This window comes from Podarcis erhardii, assembly GCF_964252035.2.
Source record: "Podarcis erhardii genome assembly, chromosome: 4".
NCBI lineage: Eukaryota > Metazoa > Chordata > Lepidosauria > Squamata > Lacertidae > Podarcis > Podarcis erhardii.
Window position 1 is genome coordinate 44,319,294 of NC_138508.1, and position 13,210 is coordinate 44,332,503.

Here is a 13,210-nt window from a genome sequence, read left to right on the forward strand (position 1 = left end):
TAACATCAAGCTGTTTGTTTTTTAGCTGCTTGATCTTCTCTACAAAAAGAATGCAGAAGTATGCTGCAGGTAGTTTAAATGCTTTCTTTTTATTGTGTTTTAATATGTAACAGTTTTGCAACCTCAGGAAGTTATCTGTAACTTAGATAACTTCTTTTTCCTTAAAAATTGTTTCCATTTGTGGCAATGTACATAAAGAGCAAATGCTTCATGGGCAAGTGTCAAACTTACAGTAATGCTTAGTGGAAACTGTGGAGAAAATATTTTTTGGCAAATGACCGATGACCAAGGTAACACATGGAAGCTCATTGACTTCTACAAATAAATGCCTCCAGAATGGACCTCTGTTCAGGTGACACTTCACTGTGCATTCATCAAGGCAGGCAATATCTTAGTGCAGGCATAGGCAAACTCCAGCCCTCCAGATGTTTGGGACTACAATTCCCATCACCCTGACCACTGGTCCTGTTAGCTAGGGATGATTGGAATTGTAGTCCCAAACATCTGGAGGGCCGGAGTTTGCCTATGCCTGCCTTAATGATTTGTTTCTTTTCATCCCAACATTTATCATTTGCAGGGAATGCAAATGTCACAGAAGTCCCCCCTTTTTTTAAAAAAAGAGGGTTTCATGCTAATTAGCATCATATTGCATCATCTGTCTAATGAATTTTCTTTTCAGTTTCCCAGTCTCAAACTCAACAATAACAAAGTTGCTAGCTGACACCAGGACGTCAGTGCAGTGGCGTAGCGCGGGTTGTCAGCACCCGGGGCAAGGCAAATAATTTGCGCCCCCTAACCCGTGGATTTGCGCCCCCTAAACCGTGGATTTGCCCTAACCCCAGATGTTGCACCTGGTGCGGCTGGCCCCCCCTGCACCCCCCACGCTACGCCACTGCGTCAGTGGCTATTCTGTTTCTGTACTGTATTTCAGCATTATCTCATCTCCCATAGAGAATTTTTCTGCGTTTGTGGTATTTATCTTAAACTATGTTAAAATTCATGTACACTTTGTGTTCAAGACTGCCTTTGACATTTTTCATGATTGTTCTGCTTCCTGAGGCAAGGCAAGAGACCTACAACTCCTTGGGTAAATTTTTGCATCTCTAGATCAAGGTGGGGGCCTCCAGCTTGTGGGCCAATCTTGGTCCACAATATTTCTCCATTTGGCTCATGAGACCATTTTGGGTAAGGGACAGCTACCCACCCTACAACTGATGTCACACAGATAAGGGTGTGGCCTGACCAAAAGGGTGGGTTTGCCCTAAACTGCTTTGTGCAGTTCCCAAAGTGCATGCCAACAGGACTGGATTTAGATGAAGAGAGGCCCTAGGCTATGCCATTTGTGAGGCTCCTCCCCATCCCCCACCCTCACAACTAGAAGAAAATGAAAGAGTGTTATAAACAAAATTGAGTGGAGCCAAGGGTATTTAAAATTCTGCAATTCACAATTTCTTCTCTAAAGGACATAATATATTATTGTTAAATACCATGGTGATTTTTTAAAATGCATAAAATTAGCACTGAAAAACGTTTGCAATAGCTGAACTTTGTAAACCTTTTGTGGAATAAGCATTATTTTTTTGGAAAATGAAGTTGTAATGTTATTCTTTAAAAAACCGCAGACAAAGGCCTGGCCAGGGCAAAGGGCTCTTATATACCTGCTGGGATTGACAAGGCATCTGACGCTCACCTGAATCTCACAACTCTCCTGACAGGTGATTTGGTCTGCAGCCACAATGTGGAAATAAAGAATGAGATTGCCCACCAGATACCAGGCACTCTACTCTTCAAATTAGGCCCCAGTGTTTTTGTTACGATCTCCATCTCAATTAAGTAATAAATTTTAATCTAGAATTTAAATTCTCAAGACTTTCTTATTTGTTAATTCAAGAAAGTAAACCACTGCTCTCACTTCATTACAAACAGTATTTCTACTTGCAGCACACTTGAGCAAACCTGCTCCTCTTCCTTTCACAGATATTTTGTTTCCATTCCAATTGTAGTTGCCTCTGGTTAGTTATCATTTAACTCTTTGGGGAAATAATTAGCATCACATGGCATGTGCATGGAAGTTGCCAAACCAATTAACCAACTAGAAGGATTACTGTTTTCCTATAACACCAGTTTCCTATAGCACCAGTATTCCTATAACTTCATATTGCTGGATAGTTTTGATGAACTGCAAAAGCATTTTTAGTATGCTTTCTGTTGACTCCCTGGAGCTTTTATTTATTATTTCCACATTGTTTTGTACGATTCCTTGCAAATGAAGGAAAACAACTTTTTTGCTTGTATATGTTGACAATATAATTTTGGTTACTGACAACGAACAAGATTGTACAAAAACAAGATTGGGCGCAGGCCTGGCCAGGACATAGGCGTCCTGACTGTGACAAAGGGGACCTGTGTATGTGCTTGCTTGCTTGCTTGATTAACAGCCATTGGGAACTTCAAGGTCCCTGCTCTCCCTTCTTATGGTCTTTGTACTAGACCTGGAGACTCCAAAAGAGAGCATTCCATGTCAAGAAAGAGGGCAAGTGGGCACCCTATCTATATATCTATAAGATTTTGCAGACTTTGGCTGTGAACTGGGGCCCTACCAAAAAATAATAATCAAGTTGCGCCCCACTGCTTCAAATTGGGCCCCACTGGCTAGCCCTGAGTCTCATAGTTGCTGGACCTGAGTTGCCCTGCCCTTGCATGAAGTCTTGGGTTTGCAATTTTGGGAGAGGGGAGACTGCGACACTGGGGAGAGAGCAGGTTGGCGAGGCCTCCTAGATTTAGAGGCCCAAATTGCCCTGCCCTTGCATGAAGTCTTGGGTTTGCAATTTTGGGAGAGGGGAGACTGCCCGCTGGGGAGTGGATGGGCTGGCATGGTCCCCTAGATTTAGAAGCCCTAGGCTTCAGCCTACTTAGCCTATTCATAAATCTGGCACTGCACGCCAACCATCTGGATGTCAGGAGCCTTTGAAGCTGTTCACAAAGCAGTGACCCAGTGCTAAGCAGGATCACTCTCCCTTCCCATCAGCCGATACAAAACGTCAGATCCTGCTGAGTTCAGGCACTCCAGAATCTGAGTTTGGGCGTGCCCAAACACAGCACTAAGCAGGATTGCTCCTCCTAACCAAGTAGGAGGGGGTGATCCTTCTTGGCATTGGGCTCAGGAAAGCAATCAGGTGCACCGGCGAGCTTGCTTTAGGGAGCTCTTGAATGCTACTCAAGTCATCTCTAAAAGTAAGAGGCGGGAAATCTCTTCCCTTCCATTTTAAGCCTGATCTTCGTGTGGTGATAGATGATGATATACAGATAGACAGATGATAGATAGATAAATAGATAGATGATACAAAAGTTTATTTTATTTTTCATACAATGCCTTATGAGGACTTGATCTAAAATGTGGAGTAGAATAACTAAATAACCAGCAATTTATCAATTTCCTAATCTTTGAGTGTGCATGGAAAGTGACAACATGGGAGCACAGCTGGCAGGAGAAGAGCGACACTAATGGTATCACATACAAGACCTATATTTGTCCATTCTTAGCAGGCTCACTTATGTTTCTATTTACATTTATAGTCACGGAAGTGTAGCTTCGGGGAACTTTAATTAGAAGACAGTTGCTCACCAGTTTATTTATTTATTTCATAAAATTTATGCATAACTTGAATGGAGTTTACAAAATGTTAAAACAATAAAATCAAGGGGGGATTCAACCATACTTTAAAACATACAGAAGATAAAATACTAAAATAGATCAAAATTTCCTCAACTTTCTGAGCATATGGGTAGGCTTGTCTAAACAATAATATTTTTAGCAGGTGCCGAAAAGAGTCTAGTTAAGATGCCTGCTTGATATCAATAGGCAGGGATATTATAAATTTATGTTGATATTATGTTACTATCAATTTATAACTGTCTGTATTGTGTAGTCTTGCTTACTTGGGGTTGTGGAGTGTGTGTTTGTGTGAAAGACCATCACCAAGGTCTTTCTATGACTTTGGCTGGATAGGAAAGTATTTTGGAAAAATCTTAGTGGGGAGGGGGTGTATGGACAAGATTACAAGAGCCGAGTGGCATGCATACTTGCATTTAACTTTAGTCTTCTGCATCTCTCTGCACATTACTGAAATGCTATAACATGGTTTTTGCTCCCAGTACTCCAAGGGTAGCCAATGTGCTGCCCTCCAGATGTCAGCATGGCCAGTGGTCAGGGAAGATGTAAGTTATAGCCTGACGACATCTGAAAGGCTACCTCTGCTATGGACATTCCAGCAATAATGCTGGTGGCAAAGTCCAGAAAGCAACTTATTTGTCTCTTATATTGTTCCTATACCAGAATAATTTTTATAGCATATATGGCCTACCTCGTCATGGAGACCCAATCAGAAGTAACTGAATCAGTTGGAAAGTTTGTATTAGTGTTGTGTCCAAAAAACCTGCTCATTTTTCTCAACAAACATGCATAAATTAAAGAGGAAAAATTAAAATTATCAAATGAAGAAAATATCAGTGAAATTCACATTTGTGGGGTGCAAAAAAAATGCACTTGTCTTAGTTTCAAGGTGGTTTCTTTTATTTCATTCTAATTTATTTCATGTATTTCCTTTATTTCATTCCATAAATAATCTATCAGGTGTTCTGTAGTCTGCTGCCTTCCTGGGTGCTCAAGTTTCCTGAAAGTCCCATGGCAATTTGAACTAGGTTTTCATGTAGGTATGGGAAAGCTGCTTAATAAGTGCCTGGCAGCTGCAATATCTTTATTTTATTAAAGGAATCAGTGCACAGGAGCTCTGTATCCAGTCTCTTTGCTTCCTGTGCTTCAACTAAAGCTCAGTAGAATACCTCCCATGAAGCGTTTTCAGATCAGGAAGCACAGGCAATCAGGGAGGTTGCAGAACACGGGAGAAACATTTAATGGGAAGGAAGAAAAACACACAGCACCCCATGGCCTGCTCACAGTGTTCAAGTAAGCTCAACATCATACCCACCAAAGTTCTAAAGAAATTCTAAAGTTCCCTGAGAATGAGACAAACAAATGCTTTTTCACAGAGGAGAACAACTTTAGAGAATTTGGATGACTGATTTCAGCACTGCACTAGTTTGTATTCCAAGCTGCAAAGCAACCATAAAGCTATAAGCAACTATGTATTGATTTTTTGTCTAATGGGCTTTCCTATATATTTTTTAGTTTCTTTCCCCCTCATATATGTGTATGGACTCAAATATTTGTTTTCAGAATGTGGAAGTCAGTGGACTATTAATAAATTTGAAGGTAATACTGTGTAAAGTTTAAAACTGCACAGCTAATGCTCAATAAAAAGGTACCAAAAGACTTCAGGTAACCCTACAGCATGCAGAACTACAAAAAATGTGTGTGGGGATTAAGATGGGGACCCCAAAATATCCCCATGCACACAACTTGACAACTTGTTGGGAGGGGAGAATAGAATGGACTGTCCTGAATAGGACAGATCCAAAGAATTGTCTGGCTAGGTTCCTTTCCTGATTAACACTGCAGAAGAGAGCTGACCAGAGAGATCAATGAAGAAACCAAAAAGTTTAATGCACTGGACAAAGAAGTTCTATGGGGCCAGAGGGAGAGACAGAGACAAGAAGGAAAAAGAAATGAGGGGGGAAAGCCCATTGGCTAGTGGTGATCACACATGGACAGGGAATGAAGGCTGAACTGTTGCCAAAGGAGAACTGTGTATTTGTGCAGAAATGAAACTAAGCAGCCAGAATGATAACAGAAACCCTTTACATTTCAGATTCATTGCAAGGCTTTATTTGGCTCCACTATTTCTTAGGGGGGGGGACGCGGGTGGCGCTGTGGGTAAAACCTCAGTGCCTAGGACTTGCTGATCGTAAGGTCGGCGGTTCGAATCCCCACGGCGGGGTGAGCTCCCGCCGTTCGGTCCCAGCTCCTGCCCACCTAGCAGTTCGAAAGCACCCCTAAGTGCAAGTAGATAAATAGGTACCGCTTTCTAGCGGGAAGGTAAATGGCGTTTCCGTGTGCTGCACTGGTGCTGGCTCGCCAGCTGCAGCTTCGTCACGCTGGCCATGTGACCCGGAAGTGTCCTCGGACGGTGCCAGCTCCCGGCCTCTTAAGCAAGATGAGCACGCAACCCTAGAGTCGGACACGACTGGCCCGTACGGGCAGGGGTACCTGTACCTGTATTTCTTAGGGATTAGTAAGGGACTAGTAAAATTAAATTCAGGACGTTGGTTTTGCAAGGGATGTATGGAAAAACTTGTGGATGCAGTTATTGTAGATTTAGGAGCCATGCATATTTGTGAGAAGGATTTTATCTAGAAATATTTGAATTGCCTAGAAATATTTGAATACTTTGAATTTTTTGCCTTCTCTTTAGAGTATAATTTGGCTACTTGCTAGAATTTGCTGGAACTATTTTCTCTGCAGGCATCTTGTTCCTGTTGTCAACCAAAAAAATCACGAATGAAAATGTACGGTCTTAACTTCCACTCATACACTTAAACCTAATAGCATTTTCCTGAATGTAATGCCTTCTGCTGTAGTTACAAAGTGTAATTTATCATCTCTTAGTTTTCTTTATCTAAGCCGAACAGGGCAAAATGTTTTGGTCTCTGCTTGTAAACCTTATTCTGAATTCCTAAAACAATTTTAGTTTTTATTGTGAAGAAGGGTATGTGAATCTGAACTTTTGACATGGTTTATCTCTGTGGATCATGGCATGAGTATAAGATTGACACAACTGTAATATGGTAGGAGACACACCATGATAAACCACATTTTTCCATCTTTAAGACGCCCCCATGTATAAGACGCCACCTATTTTGGGGGACTCAGATTTTAGAAAATGGGGAGGAGATGGAGTATAAGAGTATAAGATGCCCCCTAATTTCTGACATTATTTTTTAGGAAAAAAACCTAGTCTTATACATGGAAAAATATGGTACTTTGGTGAGCCTGGAATATCCAGCCTCCTGAAAAGTAGTCAGACATATTCTGAGTTCACCTACATCTAATCTAAAGATTAACACATGCAACTTTAGTTGCCAAGTACAGGATACTCAACTCCAATGGGATTCACCCACACAATTGGCAAGGTGATTTGAAGGCAGATAGGAGACAGAGATGACCAGGTTCTGATAACAGCCCAGTTTTCAGTCCTTTTCTCTCTAGAATGGGCAAGATGAGAAATGGGCAGGAACTCTGGGGAAGAGACAAGAATTGCTTATCTCAAGGCCCCTCCCTTCCCTACTATAAGGCATCAGCTAAAACATTATTAAAACCCCAGGTTTTCCAGTAGCTTTCAGCTCCAACAGGACAGCACTTACCCCAGTGCTCCACAAGACTCAGTACACATCTGCTTTGCTTTAAGGATAGGTATATTTTCCTCCTGTCCCCCTCCACCTTCACCTATCCACTTCTAGTGTGGGTTTATGGCAAAACAGCCATACCTATGTTTCTGTTGGCCTTTTAGAATAGTTTGAGAATATTTTTAATATTGCTTAGATTGTAACTTTGCTGTCTGAAGCAGCATTTATATATACCTTGTCTCTCCTAGGGTATATATAAATATAGCAAGCTTTCTTTATTCCTCAGTGGGCATTCTTCTTGTGGGCATTAGGTTAAGGGTTAACACACATCCATAATAAGTGCACATCACAGCTCCAGCAAACGATCCTAAACCTCTCAGCAGTGTGTATATGAACCTACAGGAGCGCTGGCTGTGCACATGTGAGTCCAAGTAACATTATAAACTAGTACAGCTTATGGCAACCAAAACTAGATACAATCTTCCAGAAGTGAGATTGTTAGTGCTTGGAACTAAAGGGTGGCTGTTTCAATATCCTATTACAAATTACTCAAGCAATACATTGAAATTATATTGCCATTGCCTTAGCTCAGAATGCTGCATGTCTTCTCAATCTTTCTTTGACTTTGCTATGGCTTTTAGCCTGGTGTCTTAGTGGGTTTCATTAACAAAATCATATTCCTGTCATGGACTGGCTGGATGCAGAGGAATGATGGGAGGAACCAGCGGGGGAACCACCAAGGGAAGAAGGCTCAGAGCCCAGGTATTGGTGGTGCGGCAACAATGAGTGGTCAGAGGGAGAAGACTGGGAAGAGGAGGTGTGGGAAGCTGAAGGACTTAGTGAGCTGGGAGAGTCTGTGGCAAACAAGCTCCCTTCCCCCTGGTCTGCCCAGACCAGAAGAGACATGAAGCGGGAGAAGCAAAGACAGGCACACAGGCACAGTCTCCAGTTGCTTGGGGGAAAACCCTGGAGAGGAGGAGACATAGACAGCTGTGGGGAGTTGAGAGGCTTTAGTCTAGGCAACTGATCCATGGGGCAAGACCTATCAAGGAAAGGTTCCTGTGCTCATTAGACCTGACACTCCACCAAGTCTGTGCAGATCCTGTTCTTGCTAATAAAGAGCAAACTAGCTAACAAAGAGCAAAGAGTGCACAGTGTGATTTACAGCTGGCTCGCTCCTGTCACTTCCCTTCTCTAAAACTCTGAATGAAATATGGAATAATATTGGTCTCTCAAGACTGATTCCTAAGGAACTCTACCAGATTGAAAGGTCATTATCATGGCCCATGACCTGAGGACCTTGCAGTATGTGGTGGCAGTTTGATGAAGTTCTGACAACTCACTTAGGGTGCAAGGTAGTGGGAGGGAATAATAACTAGAGTCTTCTTAGGAGCACTTCCATGTGATGTGGAATGACTGAAGGGGACCATCAGGTTTAGCATTTTTATGAGAATATTTTGTTCAACTTTGTATTTCTTTTTTTAAAGATTTTAATAGTTTATTACCTTTATTCAGAAAAGCTAATATTGCACAATTATCAGGAAATGCTGAGCCAACCTGCCAACCCTGAACCAAACAAAAGTAAGGCATAATATTGCTTACATTGGCAGTGTGGCGTGCCAATCTGATGAATTTTAATAATTAATTTTTAAGTTGGAGGGGGTGAGGGAACCAGATGAAAAGGGACCCAGTAGGCTAAGACTGCCAGTGTGATGTGCATAAAAAGCACAGCAGTTGAAAGAAGCTTTTCAAGTTTGAAAGAGGTCAGTGGGGTACCACTGGGAACAAAGATGAGGTGCCCATGGCTTTATTATTATTATTTATAAAAGCCAGCTGGATGGTGGCACTAAAAGCAAAGTTTCTATCTTTACAAAAATTGATAGGCACAGTTGAAAGGAAAGACATCTAAATTGAAAATGAGTAAAATCACTCAGTATACCGTCTGATATACAATCTGCTAAATGGTGAGTGGATACACGTAGAAATAATCATGATTATTAGATGAGACACATGAAGAGCAAGGATATTTGCCAAATGAAAAGGTGTTAAACTTATAATATTCTCAGCGGCAATACAAGAAACACAATATAAGCCAATGGGAGGCTGTATAGATAAATAGATATAGCATATGGACAGCAATAAGAAATTATGGAGTGTATTTACCATCAATCAGAGTCACTGTGAGTAAATGGGATTGTGCCAGGAAGATTTTCTCACATAGAGACAGGGAAATATTAACACCAGCCTAAGAACTGTATCCAAGAATTAGCTTCCCACTGATCTTAGCTTAGTTACAAGAAGCTTCACATCATTCTAGTACTTCAGCTGAAAAACTGAATTTATAATACTTCTACCTCACCATTCCTCCAAGAAGCTTTGTGTGGCCTAGTGTTTCCTATCCCAACTTGCATTTTCATCTTCACAATAACCTTGTTAGGCAGGCTAGGCTGATAGATAGTTAAATTTCCAAAGCTACCTAGTGGGTTTGGCGCCTCAATACATATTTGAATGCAGCTTTCCCCAGGTCTAATCAAACATTCTAAAGACAGTATAACACACTGGCCCTGTTATTTAAGATTTCCATTCTTCTGTTGCATGAGCTAAACTGTTATCAGACCTGCTCTTCTGAAATATGGGTGCATGTTTTGGTGTGTCTATCACAAGCCCCTATTGTATTCTATTCATCTAAGTTACACCTTTCCTCCCTTTCCCCATGTCTACAGCACTTATCCCCAATAATTTCTCAAGATTTTTAATGCACTGTATGGAAGAATGATTGCACAATCACACATTAATAGCGCATCAAGGGTGGTGGCACTAAGGAACAAGGTAGTCTCTTAGCTCCACATAAATGATTGCATTTGCTATAGCAACACTATAACAATAAATACATAACTAGAGTGTACATTTTACTCCATACTTTTATTAACTGGAACATTTAAGATTCGGAATGTTTCTCTTACTTATCATCATTGGAAACAGATACTACAAAGTACTTGAAAAGAATGAAGAGCAGTGAGGAGTGTTACTTAGGATTCATACAAGCATTATGACAAATCCATTTTCTACTTCTGACACACAGGGAGCTGCTAAAGCAAAGCATTTCAAAAGTTTTCTGAAAACTGTAGAGTTCAAGAGATGTCTAAGATTTTCCTCAGATTTAATAGCATTTATTGATTCAGAGCTATGAACTTGGGTCTAAGCAAGATTTTTTTTTATGTGGTTGTTTTTTTTACAGGTTATGTTATTGCAATTGTAACCACAGTCTTCTTGTATCCTGCTCTGACCTTTTGTTTCATTCTACTACTGTATGCTTTTGGTAAACATGGAGTAGGTCTTCCACCTTGTTGTTCCCCCTGCCCCCCCCCCCAAAAAAGACGGGCGGGTGGGAGAGTTTGGAGGTGAATTTGGGAGTTTATAAGCACACAACTTGCAGTGGTGTTAATACAATTCTTTAAGAGTTCTGTAACTTTACTATAAAGTTCTGGAACTTACTAAATTTAAAGGCACTTTCTATCGCCTCAGGGACATAGCTGTGTGATCTCCAAATGTATCTCACACAGGGAAGAGCAAGGAAGCCTCCAACCAATGCCAGAGTTCTCTCCAAAAGTGCTGAACATTGGGAAGTTTAGAGGAAGGGTTGCAGCTTAGTAGTAGAGCATATTATTTGCATAGGTTTAAGGTTCAATCTCCAGGTAGGTGTGGGAAAGAACTTTGTCTGGAATCCTAGAGAGCCTTTAGCTCCACCATATTGAGATAGATGGATAAGCTAGATGGTTAAGATGTAGGAAGGCATCTTTTTATGCTGTTTCTATGCTACTTCAGGTGTAAGCTTTCTTCAGTTCCCAATCACAACAGACCAGCTCAAAGAAGCTTGATGAAGCTTACCTAGACAGTGAGTACCTTCAGGGCTGTTTTAAGCATATGCGGTGCCGGGTGCAAAGATCCACCTGGCACGCCCCTCTCCCCAGGTTGCCCAGTCCCAGGCGCACAGGAGGGCGGAGCCGGCTGGCCGCATCAGCATCTCGCTGGCTTGGTCGCCTCCAAACTCACGGCACAGAGCCGCCTGCAGCAGAAGAGCCCGCTGCAGCGCTCCAACCGACGGGCGGGCGGGCTCTTCCCTGGAACTCAACCCCGGACTCTCAGCCTGGCACCCCTGAGAGCCCAGCACCCAAGTGCCCCACACCCCTAGCGCCTATGGGTAAGACGTTTGTGCATTTACCACTGGGTAAATGAAGCTTCCTAAACCAGTCTCTTTGAGGATAGTCTCATAAATTACAAGTCCCTCATGAGCAAGGCAGAGAAATTTCCCTGAGACTTCATGTGTATGCTAGGCTCGACTCCCCAGGTTTTGAATGTACCATAATCTCCCAGGGCTATTCAGACTTCCCCCAAAAGCTGTTAATGAATAAGTGTGTGTCAATCTGAACTTTCTCTATGGTTTCTATTACTGTAGATTGTGGCATGAGTAAAGGTTTGCATAAATACTATGTCACAAGATCAAGGTGTATGTGTAGTTGCTGCCTGCTTAATTTATATACTGTATTCTGTCACTTTCATTTCATGTAATAAACCAATATTTCTTTATTTCTTTTGTATGAGAACTACTTGTGGCTATAAAGGGTAAACACATGTTCATAAGGAATCTATGCCATAACTCTAGCAAAAGATCCTAAACCTCTTGGAAGCGTGTGTATGGAGACAATGAATACAAAGAGTACTGGACACACATGTGGGTTCAGACACATATATTTTAACATGCTCTCTAGATGGATTACAGTTCTCATCAAACCCAGCCAATATGGCCAGTGACAATGAAAGTTGTTGATTCATTAGGGATGAATCCATCCCATCCAGCCCAGGAAGAATTTGTTCAGAATAAGTTTGGTTAGGATCATCATGTAAGCAGCTCCTGGAGACTGAAGACCCTGCTGCAATCTTTATGCAGTTAACAGGACCATACTAGCCTATCCAGTACCACAGTTTGCCCAAGCATTCTAAGGCATACTTTCACTGTTGACAATGGGGAGAAGGAAAACCATATGGCTAAAAACAGAAAAAAAATCCTGAGGTGCACATCTCCTGTCAGAAAACAGGTACACATTACACATGTAGAATTAAGGAAGTAATTTGTAAAGATACAGCTAGTTTTTGCCCAACAGTTGCTTAAACCAGCCGTGATGCTATAAAAACAATGTGTTTGATGGGTATGGGTGCCTGGGATATTTCTTATTTGCAAACTCAGTGTTTTGTTTTTTAAAAAATGCAGATCAAGATAGAAACCGGATGCAAACTCAGTGTGTGTGGGTTTTGTTGTTGTTGTTTTTTTTAAAAAATGCAGATCAAGTTAGAAACTGGATGGAACACACTTATGAATAAACATGCAAAACTGACATGGTCTAGAAATAGAGAGATCCATCCAACTCTAAAAGCACGTAACAATTAAATAGACTATTGTGTGCTATGTTGCCACAATAGAAATAAAAAATAACATGCAGTTCTGTATAGCCCTTCCACTAGGTTTCCTGTAACTGCTCCCTATCACAATCATTCCCAAGCATACCATCTGATAATTTCTAGAAAGGGAAAATAACTATGCTGCTGAAATCATCAATACTGTAAAAAGCCCTGGTTTATTTCTCCATTCAGAATTATCTAATGAAGTATAAGCAGTCCAAGTGGCGAATGTTAGCAATAATGTACGTTGAGAAGTGCAGGTACTTATATTAAATCTTTTCACCTGCATTAGTCAAGTAGTGAGGTTCATAGTTTGCTGCTGGATCTTTTAGTAATGATTAACAAGCCATCTAATACTCTATTGATTTCACTGAATTTACATTAACAGCACAATACTATACATGTCTACTTAGAAGTAAGTGGGTACAAGATTAAAGTCTTAATTTCTTGA

General features: G+C 41.2%; 1 protein-coding gene across 4 annotated transcripts in view; it reads right to left on the minus strand.

The window, feature by feature from the left end:
• CADM2 (cell adhesion molecule 2) overlaps positions 1-13,210 on the minus strand; it is a 365,211-nt gene that overhangs the window by 157,307 nt on the left and 194,694 nt on the right. The gene's annotated exons all lie outside the window — the stretch shown is intronic.